This window comes from Mytilus trossulus, chromosome 12 (genome assembly GCF_036588685.1).
Source record: "Mytilus trossulus isolate FHL-02 chromosome 12, PNRI_Mtr1.1.1.hap1, whole genome shotgun sequence".
Classification (NCBI taxonomy): domain Eukaryota; kingdom Metazoa; phylum Mollusca; class Bivalvia; order Mytilida; family Mytilidae; genus Mytilus; species Mytilus trossulus.
In genome coordinates, this window is record NC_086384.1 from 41,524,658 (window position 1) to 41,536,324 (window position 11,667).

Consider the following 11,667-nt stretch of genomic DNA (forward strand, 5'->3'; position numbering starts at 1 on the left):
GTAGATGTTACACCCAAATTATGCCCTGATACTCTTGGCATTATCAATAATTGATATTGGAGTTCTGTGCACTAAACTAGTGATGAATGTATGTCCTGTTAATCAATTGTTATTATTTCAAGTTGAAAAAAAATCTGGATCCATTATCACTGCTAAAAAAATAATGTCTCACTAACAACAAACACATCTCATATTTTTTATTCAGTAAGCCAACAAAACCTGGAATCTACATCAGCTTAAATTTATCATCTAGTTAAACATTTTACATGCCATATTGAATTCAGAATAAATTCAAAAACCATTGTCAGCACATTCACATACCCCATGTCCCCACATTGTCAGTGGACAAACATCTACCTAGTATGTCCTTGTTGTCTACAAAGCTTAATAAGATTCTATTGTGAGGTTTCATAGAATTTGCAATGAAAAACTATATTGTAGAAGTATAATTGAGGCCAATAAGTTCAAAGGGGAATAACTTCTAGAAAAAGACTTGAATCACAATTTCCTGTTGATATGCACATCTATAAAGTTATATGAAGTTCTCTTACAAGAGGGTTTTCAGAGGAGTTGTGATGACAAGTTGTTGAAGACCAGGAATGACAGACAGACAAATGCATGGGTCAAAAACATTATCCCCCTCTGCAAGTTCATTGTGTGGGGTCATGAAATAATTGTCATTGTAAGAGGTAATAATACTGAACTTTCTCATGCATCAATACAACCATTTAATCAAGCACAGACATGATGTACATGTATCCAGTGTGAGATGATTTAACCCATTATAATTTATTTGCAAGACAACTGTTATTACTGCTTTCTTTTTGTTGATGGCAGATCTTTATTTGTAACTGAAGTATTTTATTAAGATTTTTGTGTTTTGGAATGCTGTCCAATTGACTCCTACCAATTATTTCCTTGAATTCATATGCTTAAATCTCAAATCTTAGGTAAAAAGTTAAATCAGTTTTATCTGTACATTACTGAAGTTATGAGTAGTATAAAGCAAAAGGCTTTTTGGGAAGTTTTAAAAATGTAAACAATGTGAAGGACATTCATATTTCCATACTACTTGGCTAAAACTGATAAAATGTATTCTTCATTTCTATTTTAATTGCTAACAACAATATGTTCATGATAGATTTAAGAAGACAAACAAAATTTTCAAAACAGCAATTAATAAAATTCATTGTAATTAATACATGTATTAAATGCACACAAATTTGAATGTGCAATTAGAATCACTCCAATTCACTCATTGAAACATGAATCATTTTTTTATGAGTTCTTAAGTCTTGTTTGTAAGTTCTTTTAAAGTGAAAGTCTATTCCATTTGTGTGTATAATCTATGCAGGTTTGTAATGCTTCTCATGTTTCTATAATCAGGTTAACATAATTGTGATCTGAAAATATAATAAAAAAAAAAATATCTTTTTAATTTCCGGTTTTTATTAAGATAAGGGATATACATGGTATGCCATTGTTTGTCAATCCAGCCGTTTCAATGTCAACACTTTATTCAATATCTCAAAGGAGTAGGGGCATAAAAGACCCTTATTTGACTCAAATTAATATTGCTGCAAATTTAAAAGTCATCTTAATCCTAAACATTTAGAAAATACATTGTTAGATTCAGCATATGAAATAACCCCAAGAATTCAGTTTTTGAAGAAATCTAATAAAGTTTCATTTTGCACCTTTTAGTCTTCAATGTATATCCATATATTCAATTTTTTTTTAATTTTGGACCTCGATTTAGACGAGTTTGAAAACTGGGCCCATAATCGAAAATCTAAGTACATGTTTAGGTTTGGCAAATCAAAGAACCCAAAGAAATTATTTTTTGATAAACTCAAGCTAAGTTTAATTTTGGACCCTTTGGACCTTAATGTAGACCAGTTTGAAAACAGGAACAAAATTTAAAAAAATAAAAATCTAATTACACAGTTAGATTCAGCATATCAAATTAAGCAAATATATTTCAATTTTAGATCAAAGTTTAATTTTGGACCCTTTTGGTCCCTTATTCATAAATTGTTGGGACCAAAACCCCCAAAAATAAATCGCAACCTAACTTTTGTGGTCATGAACCTTGTGTTTAAATTTTATAGATTTCTATTACTTATACTTAAGTTATTGAGTGAAAACCAACAAAATTGCTTATTTATGCCCCTTTTTTGCCCCTATATAATTCCTAATCTTTGAGACCCAAACCCCCCCCCCCCCCAAATCAATCCCAACCTTCCTTTTGTGGTCATAAACCTTGCCTTTAAATTTCATAGATTTCTATTACTTATTCTAAAGTGATTGAGCCAAAACCAAAATCAACTGCTTAAAAGATGTATTTGACTGTAGGGACTCTGTGGGATTTTTATAGGAGTATTTCGTAATTAATAACAATGTATTATTTGAATGTACCATATGGCAGAAGAAATTTAACGTACATGGTTTCAGAAAATCATTTGACCTTTGACCTCTAGCACGTGTCGGAATTTGATGACAATACAATTTTTTTCTGCCAAATTTCTTCATCCTTAATGCCAACTGAATATACATGTACAAAAAGTGTAAAAATGTTGATAACTTAGATACATTGTCTTTAAAAGTATTTTTTCTGTTTACTAAAGCTTATGTTGTCGTTATCAGCTTTTTCAAATGATTAAAAAAGGAAATAAACAGAGATAATAGTATTTAGATTGTAAAACTGGAAAAAATAAATTTGACTAAAACTGAAAAAAAAAAAAAAAAAACTGAACATATTTAGCAGGACAATTTTTATTTTATTACCTAAAGTTTGTTAATGATTGTAACTGATTTGGTGGAAATGACAAAACAAATAAGCATTTAAAACTGGAGAACATAAAGGAGAAAAGGGGGAGGGAAAAATGGGGGTGGGGGGGTTTGGGGGACGGACCACTTTTTTTTTAACTTCCGATTTCGGAAATGAAGTATATCATCATAGAGATTTTTGGATTTAATGTAATAAATTCTGGATTTATGTGTATATAAGTCCAGTAAATCAGGGTTTTCATTCATCGGGTATTCGTATTGTTATAAAAGTAACTCTCCAAAAGCTTCTGACTTTAATCCCCAAAAATGTGTTTGATTTTGGCGTTACACAATCTTGTTTCAAAGCACTCCACAAAGTTATATACAGAATAATGTCAGTTCCTGTTCGCCATGCATGCAGGGGCGGATCCAGTAATTTTAAAAAGATGGGTTCCCAAACTAGGACAATGGAAGGCGTGAGGATTCCAACTATATGTCCCCATTTGAATGCATTGATCGTCCAAAAAAGGAAGGGGGTTCCAACCCCCCCCCCCCCCCCCCCCCCACGAACCCTCCGCTTGGATCCGCCACTGCGGTGATCAACGATAACACATAGCTAAATAGACTTTATATAAAAAAAATAAGTTGGCACTCATACCACATCATCCTATATCTATTGACATTGTATTCTGGCTGCAGACTAGTTGAACAAAAGTTGCAGAATTATGAAGAGTAAAAATGTGTACAATGCACTATCAAGTAACCGACGAACATTTTTTACCTTTTTTTTTTTTTTTTTAGCTCAAACTGGAAAACTTATTTAAGATACAGGGAATCTGCACAACAGACACTCAGACTGGTTGCTTTGAACAGTGCACATTCAACAATCAATGTATTTTCCAAAAATATAAAAACATGTAATTTTATCGGGATTTTGAGATGAGATATTGTCAAATAAGGCCCTGGAAATCGAGATGGACAAAAGTAAACTCGGAATTTAGGAACTGTACCCCTCTGAACCCCAACCCATCATAATGGAGCAGGTCTTATAGCAGTGCAAAAGGAAAGAATTTAATATAAATGCAATTTTGAATGGTTTTATATTAGTCATATTTTAAGGCCTTTTAAAGAAGAAAGGCGGAAAATACCAGAGGAACAGTCAAAGATAAACAGACAAACAATCGTACACATGACACAACATAAAAAAACTAAAGAATAAGCAACACGAACACCGTCAAAAACTTGGGGTCTCAGGTGCTCCGGAAAAGTAAGTATATCCTGCTCATGCTATAACAAATCCAGCGAATAGTACAATTCTGTAGGTCACATTCATTAAAGGGATTGAAGCTTACTGTTCAGTGTCAGCCTACTTCAGCTCCGTGTTAAAGACAGTACTTAGATCTATAATGGTTTTTCTTTTTTGCAAATTGTGACTTGGATGGAAGGTTGTCTCATTGGCACTCATACAACATCTTCTTATATTATCCATAGATCGTGAATGCCATGTTAGCCAAGAAAAGATTAAATCATAATAAAAGATCAAGAATAAAATGCTTTATTTTGGGTTTTTTTACGTTGGCTTTATATAACAAGTACAAAGGCAAGACAGACTAATTAATCAAAATGTTCTTAATTAAGTCTGAATAAAAAAAATCCTTCATCAAACACCATCAAACAGCTAGTTCCATCTTATTGCTCAACAGTTGTTTCACAGCCTGAAAGTATAAAATAGTAGAAATAAAAACCATTTGTTCTATACCTATATAAACTCTTTTTCATTTTATAATTTAAAAAAAAAAGAAGGAGAATCTTCATTGTAAAGAATATGAGATCGGTTGATGAATGCCCAGTGGCAAGTATTTCATTATAGTCAGGAGGATCAAAGATATAGATTGGTTAACTAATGCCCAGTCACAAATATTTCATTATATTCAGGATGATCAAAGATATAGATTGGTTAATTAATCCCAGTGGCAAATATCTCATTATATTTAATATAATAAAACTGATATGATGTAACGTTGTCAATATAACAATGTATTTAATTAACCTACTTTCATAAAAAGGTTTAAATACCAAAAATATTTCAGACATTTAAAAATCCTATTTACATGTACCTTGTAGAATTATGATTTTTTTTTGCTTATATGCCTGGCTTTAACCATGTGTGGTTGAGTACATGCTGATGTTATGTTGTCAATTGGCCTGAGGTTTGCTTGTTAGAGAACAACAACATGGCTGGCATGAGTCATTGCAAGGATTTTTTTTAAATTCAGAAAGTAAATCAGTTTCAATCTAATGCATTATAATTAAACTAAGTCTCCATCCCCACTGGTCGTTCCTGCGTATTTATACACCCAACACAGTCAGAAGACACCTCACTCTCTATAGTGGTTTTAATACTAATGGAACGATTAAAGTCAAGGTAATTCAAACTTATTGGAAGGAGAAATAAAGTTTGTGTCATGCATATTTTTAATTTACATATGTGCAATTTCTTTGATTTGATCCTTTACAAATGTTCTTTAAATTAAATGTATTTACGGGAAAGGTTGCTGCTTTTAATTAATAACTTTGTAATTTTGGTGGTCACTGTTGTACTTCAAATATAAATCTATGCAACAGAGGTATCAAATGATTACCAGCAATTGCCATTGTAAATTTGGTCACATTTATTTATCAATAATTTATCATACTCAAATATATTGAGACATATTATATATTTTTTCAATAAATTATAGATATCAAATGGCAGCAAAAGGACTTACGATCCAGCTAAAATATTAAACACCGCCACATTCTGTATGTACGTATCTGTCCCAAGTCAGGAGCCTGTTATTCAGTATAGTTGTCGTTTGTCTATGACATACATGTTTTAATTTGTTCATTTTGTACACAAATTAGGTCGTTAGTTTTCTCGTTTAATTACATTGTCTTTTCAATAGATATAGGAAGATGTGGTGTGAGTGCCAATGAGACAACTCTCCATCCAAATAACAATTTAAAAATTAAACCATTATAGGTTAAAGTACGGCCTTCAACACGGAGCCTTGGCTCACACCGAACAACAAGCTATAAAGGGCCCCAAAATTACTAGTGTAAAACCATTCAAACGGGAAAACCAACGGTCTAATCTATATAAACAAAACGAGAAACGAGAAACACGTATATATTACATAAACAAACGACAACTACTGTACATCAGATTCCTGACTTAGGACAGGTGCAAACATTTGCAGCGGGATTAAACGTTTTAATGGGCCCAAACCTTCTCCCTTTTTCTGAAACAATAGCATAACATCACAACATATAAAAACATACGATAAAATATCAATTAGCAGACTTAACTCAATCAAAAAACGTATGATTACACAAAGAACGAATAAATTTGATCTGCGATATCTGAGTACAAATGCACAGTTAATTAAATATTAGAGACAAACAGTCATGACCAAAAGGCTATCAAACAAATTCAAACACACTGAGAAATATTTAACCAATCAATGTTCACTTTAGAAAAAAACCGTTTTTTTATAATCTTGAAGTTTATACAAATGTTGTAAGAATAAGTGAAAAATTGAAGATATTACAAATAATCAAAGCTGGTATACAGCCAAGATCCATATAAATAAAAAATGACAAAAAAGCATTATAAACAGTATCAACAGGTCGAATTAACAAGAAAATACGATTTGAGAGTACTCGCAGTAACTGACAGCTAGTTAAAAGCCAAAACCAATTAATAGTAAAAAATCATGCATCAGAGACTAAAATCGACTAAAACACATCACAGGGATTTAGTATTTTAACGTCATTAATAGTCAAAGAAGACAATGTCCTTTATAGCTTTCTATGCCGCGGTACATGCTTTGCTAATTATTGAAGGCTATACAGTGACCTTTAGTTTTTAATTGCTGTGTCTCTTAACTTAGTGGGGAGAGTTGTCTCATTGGCAATCATACCACATCTTCCTTTTTATAATAAATATTTTTACAATATTTGAACTACAAATCAAATAAAAAAAAATCATTCTATTAATAACTAAAGGGCCCTTCGGTACATATTAATTACAAACAAGAAAATAATAATAAAAAAAAAAATACTACTTAATATTAAATTGTTATTTGACAATTTACATATTTATATTCTTTTCTCTGATTTGCCTAGCAAATAATATAAACATTACAGCCTTCTGTCATCTATTATATAATGCAGTTCATTGGGAATTATATTATGGCAGTTAAAATATATATGGAACTGCCGACTCTGAATGAAGCTATTTTTATTTATTATCCCGCATAGTGCCTCAATAGTTTTACCTGGAAAGGGAATTAACCCATATGTCTGAATTACAAACCAACAGAAATTCTACACTGTCGATAATAGTTATCCTCGAGTGATTTCGAGCGAGTGATTATCAGTGTGAAGAGTATAATACTATAGTTTTCTTCGAGAAATTGAAACACAGTATTAAATAGAAAATAATTGTTAATCACCGATATCAAAGTTGTAAAATAGGAAGACACTTCTACGGAGCGCCGATTTTATAATTCCAATGAGAAAATATTTCATGTGGTTTGTAACGTCGTGAACGTTCACGGCTATCTTTTTTTCTCCTTTACTTAGACGAAACATACCATCTTTACCAGGGTCGCGCCTTGCTCATGTAGAACAGATCAACACATATCCAACATGATTTTACGGAGAAAATATTCTAGATTTTGGAAAAGTATGGATCCCCCCGTTATTTTTAAGAATGACACTTATTTTTGGCAAAAACATGAAAAAAAAGTCGTTAATATCAATAATTTCTTACCTTTTTTCTACAATTTTACTCGAGATACTTACAAAATCAGATTCCTGGTTTATTTCTGCATTTGTGTGTCAATTTTCGTTGTCTGTTTACCTTTCTATAAATAGCGCGAGGAACGGAAAGGGTTAGCATTTGTCTGTTGCGATAGCTGAAAACTGACGTTTACGGCAACTCTTATCGTAGTTCAAAGATTTACTTCAAGCTAATATACACGTTGACATATAAGATTATTACTGAATTGAAAAGCGCAGATACTGTAGTTTCTCAAGCTATTTTTATTTATTTTTTACAGTGAGGGAAAAGTTGTTTATTTTGCAGTTACAAAAACGTTGCGAAATGCGAAAAATGCATTGCGGCAGATATAGGTCTTTTAACGTGACGTTCCTACAGAGTCCCTTTCTGGACCCTTTTTCAAAAACCGTTTGGACCAAAACTCCTATAATCAACCTCAACCTTTCTTTTAAGGTCATGAAGCTTATTTTATAAATTTTTATTCACTTGTACTAAAGTTATTGTGCAAAAACAAATAAAAATGATTATTTAAGCCCCTTTTTGGCCCCTAATTCCTAAACCATAGGGACCAAAATCAATCTCAAGCTTCCTGTCTATGGTATGCATATGAACTACATGTTGACTATAGGATGGCAATATTAGTCTACTCATAATTGTAAAAGGTGGCAAATTATGGCTACCACTACAGTAATTGTTTACTGAAAACAAATAAGTTACAGCCTTTTTATAAAATGTGTTAACCAAACTGTAAGTTTATAAGACTTTGCAGTGTCTGTGCATTTTAATTTATGCTAAACAGATGGTACATGATTTTGTTTTTCTATCATATGCATTTTGTATAAAAATCTACAAATAAGTCTGTGTTACTATCTCATCCAGATGGAGAGTAACTTTTACAGGATAAAAATGTGTCCATTTTGGTATATTATCTGGTAGTTTAAACACCAACTTAACACCAACACCAATATGTAGAAAATCATATTGATTTCAACACTATAAGAGGTGAAAATCAAAATGTGAAAGCATTCTTTAATATCAATATCATGAATATACATGTATTATATTTTACTTTCTAATTTTTTTTCCATAAATGCCAATTAAATGAATTGTGTTCCTTTATTAGACTTGCTTCAATTCCCTTTCTATTATTTTTCTCTCACTAATTTATATGTTTACTGATAAGTGCTAGCCTACTGATTGCCCTTGGAGAAAGGCCTGCAGATGTCAGTATAATTGTAATCTCCTAGTTATAGCAGTAAAACTATTAAAGGGGCAAAATTGAAAAAAAGAAATAAAAACATAATTAGGAAGGGACATGTAGCAAGTCTATTCCTTTATTTATTTGAAATAAAAAAACAAAATTCTATAGGAAAATATACAAGTTATTTTTCCAATTATTAGTAAAGAAACTATTATCCTAAAAATCATTGCTATTTTGTAAAATGATAAAAAAAAAAATGCTTTCATAAGCTTAACTAGCTTACATTTGTTCGTCTGCAGTTGGATTCGAACCAACATACAACAAGTGTATTTCCCTTATTTACAGACTTATATATAATGAACTTTGTTATTATAGAGCATACATTTTATCTTCAAGCAAAAAAAAGGCTAGAAGCAACATAGGCCCAAATATGTAAATTGAAGCAAAAACAAAAGATAAAGCAATTAGTGAGTTACAAAGCTCACATTTGTTCGTCTGCAGTTGGTTTCGAACCAACATACAACAAGTGTATTTCCCTTATTTACAGACTTATATATAATGAACTTTGTTATTATAGAGCATACATTTTATCTTTAAGCAAAAAAAAAGAGACTAGAAGCAACATAGGGCCAAATGAGTAAATTGAAGCAAAAATAAAAAAGATAAAGCAATTAGTGAGTTACAAAGTAACAAATGGTGGCTTGTGCTTGATCAGTTGTTTGTATAGTTGTATACCAATCCCAAGTATAAATGAATACTATAATATACTAGAAATACTGAAACCCTCTCAATTTCATACTTGGTTTCCTGCAAAAGAATAAAGCAAAATTAAATATTTTTATGGTGTATTTATCTTCATCTTGTATATACAAATCAGGTCTAATCTTAATAAATTGGCATAATTAAAAAAAAAGTCCAAAGGTTACATTCAACATATGCATAATTGTTTTAGTCCTGTCCATCCACTTCTTCCTCTTCTTCTATTCATAGCTCTGATTCCTTCCTTTTCCGGTTTTATTTTTGTCTTCATTTCTCTGTGGTTTATCATCAGCTCTTTATAGTTTGTTTATATTCCCACTTTTTGGGGGTCAACACCTTGCGCTTTTCATTCAGAAATTTATCTCATTGATGTCTTGTTTAAATTGTTTTGAATACGACTTTTAAAAGTAGTTTTATACTCCCACGCTAGGGATTCACAATATTCGTACATTAGTTCGTAAGTTTGTTCAACAAATATTTCCGTAACACTTTTCTTAGGTACATAGCAAAATAAATTTGTCGACAGTTTGACTTTCAACAATGTACCGGTAAACCACAACCCTTAATAGCAAGCTCTAAAAGTCCTAAAATATCAATGAATCACATCCAACATATAATGTGATGTCCTTAACAGTCAGAGCTCTCTCTCTCTCTCTCCTCTCAAGAAAAATCTATAAACTTTTAAAGAGCGTACACCACGTGTATGTTTCGTTGAGGTCACATGGTTGTTAGTTCTACCATATGTTTTGTTCTCGAACGCATATATGCATATTAATTTAGCCTGCGCTCAGATGAGCGCACTTGTTATTCATGTATGTATGAAAATTATACTCTTTTCTTAGCTACCACAATTACAACCAGTGTTTCCGTCATTTTCCGAGAATTTCCGGAAAGTTACTGACAAGGAACTGTCTGACAATGTATAAAATATTAGTGTGTTACTATATTACAATCTCCGGCGCAGAGCTCACATATCCGTTCCGTTCAATACTTTGTAACACTACACTCAATATGACGGGAAGGTCTAAAACGCAGAAGAGAAAAATGAGTGTATTATAACTGATATCTTTGGAACCACTAAAGCTAAATTAATAAATAAAACTGATTTTGAAAGCTAACATAATGGTCTATAAGATAAAATTTAAAAAAATATATATCTGATTATGTTCTTATATCCAAAAGTTGACCGGTAGACTTTCTAAGTGTGACTCTGGCAACACATTTTTGAACATTAAAACTTAAATTCACAAAAAAGCTTATAACCCGATCAAAGTCTGTAAATTGTTTCTGAAAGACAATTAATTGACAAATAATATGATATAAAGCACAAAATAAATTTATTACTATAAAAGGGCAAAAAGTTGACCGGAAGGCCCCCTTGTACACAAATGTTGAAGTGAATTTTTCAACTTTGAATTAAAATTCACAAAAATGTAAAAAGCCCGGTCAAAGTCTGTAAATTGTCTCTTAAAGACAATTAAATGACAAATAATATGACATAAAGCACAAAATAAATATATTACTATAAAAGGGCAAAAAGTTGACCGGAAGACCCCGTTGGGACCGGCGTTGGCAGAGTTATTGTTTTTTTTTTGTTTTTTTTTCTCTCCTTATTTTGCTTAATTATTTATTGATTTTTCAATTCAATTCAATATTTTATTTAAGTCTCATCTCTCAATAATATATAATACACATACATTAAATGTAAAAATTATATAAATATAAAAAGAGAGCCATTCTGTACAGAATTACAAGAGACTATAGCATTAAAAATTATATAAAGAATGCATCTATTATAAAACATATTGACATTAACATTATTTACAGTATAAAACATTTCTACGTCTATTTAAAATAAGATTACAGGCTTTGGCACAACTACGAATCATACGAATCATATTATTATCTGTAAATAAAAACACTAATTTCTGTTTATCATCATAAGATATAAAATCACTATTAAAATGTGTTGCTTCATCAAATAATGTTTTTCTAAAATCATCATACAAAGGACACGATAAAATAACATGGGCTTCATCTTCTAAAACATTCGTACAATTATCACATACTCGATCTTTTAAAATTAATTTTTCAAATCTCCCCGTTTCTATTC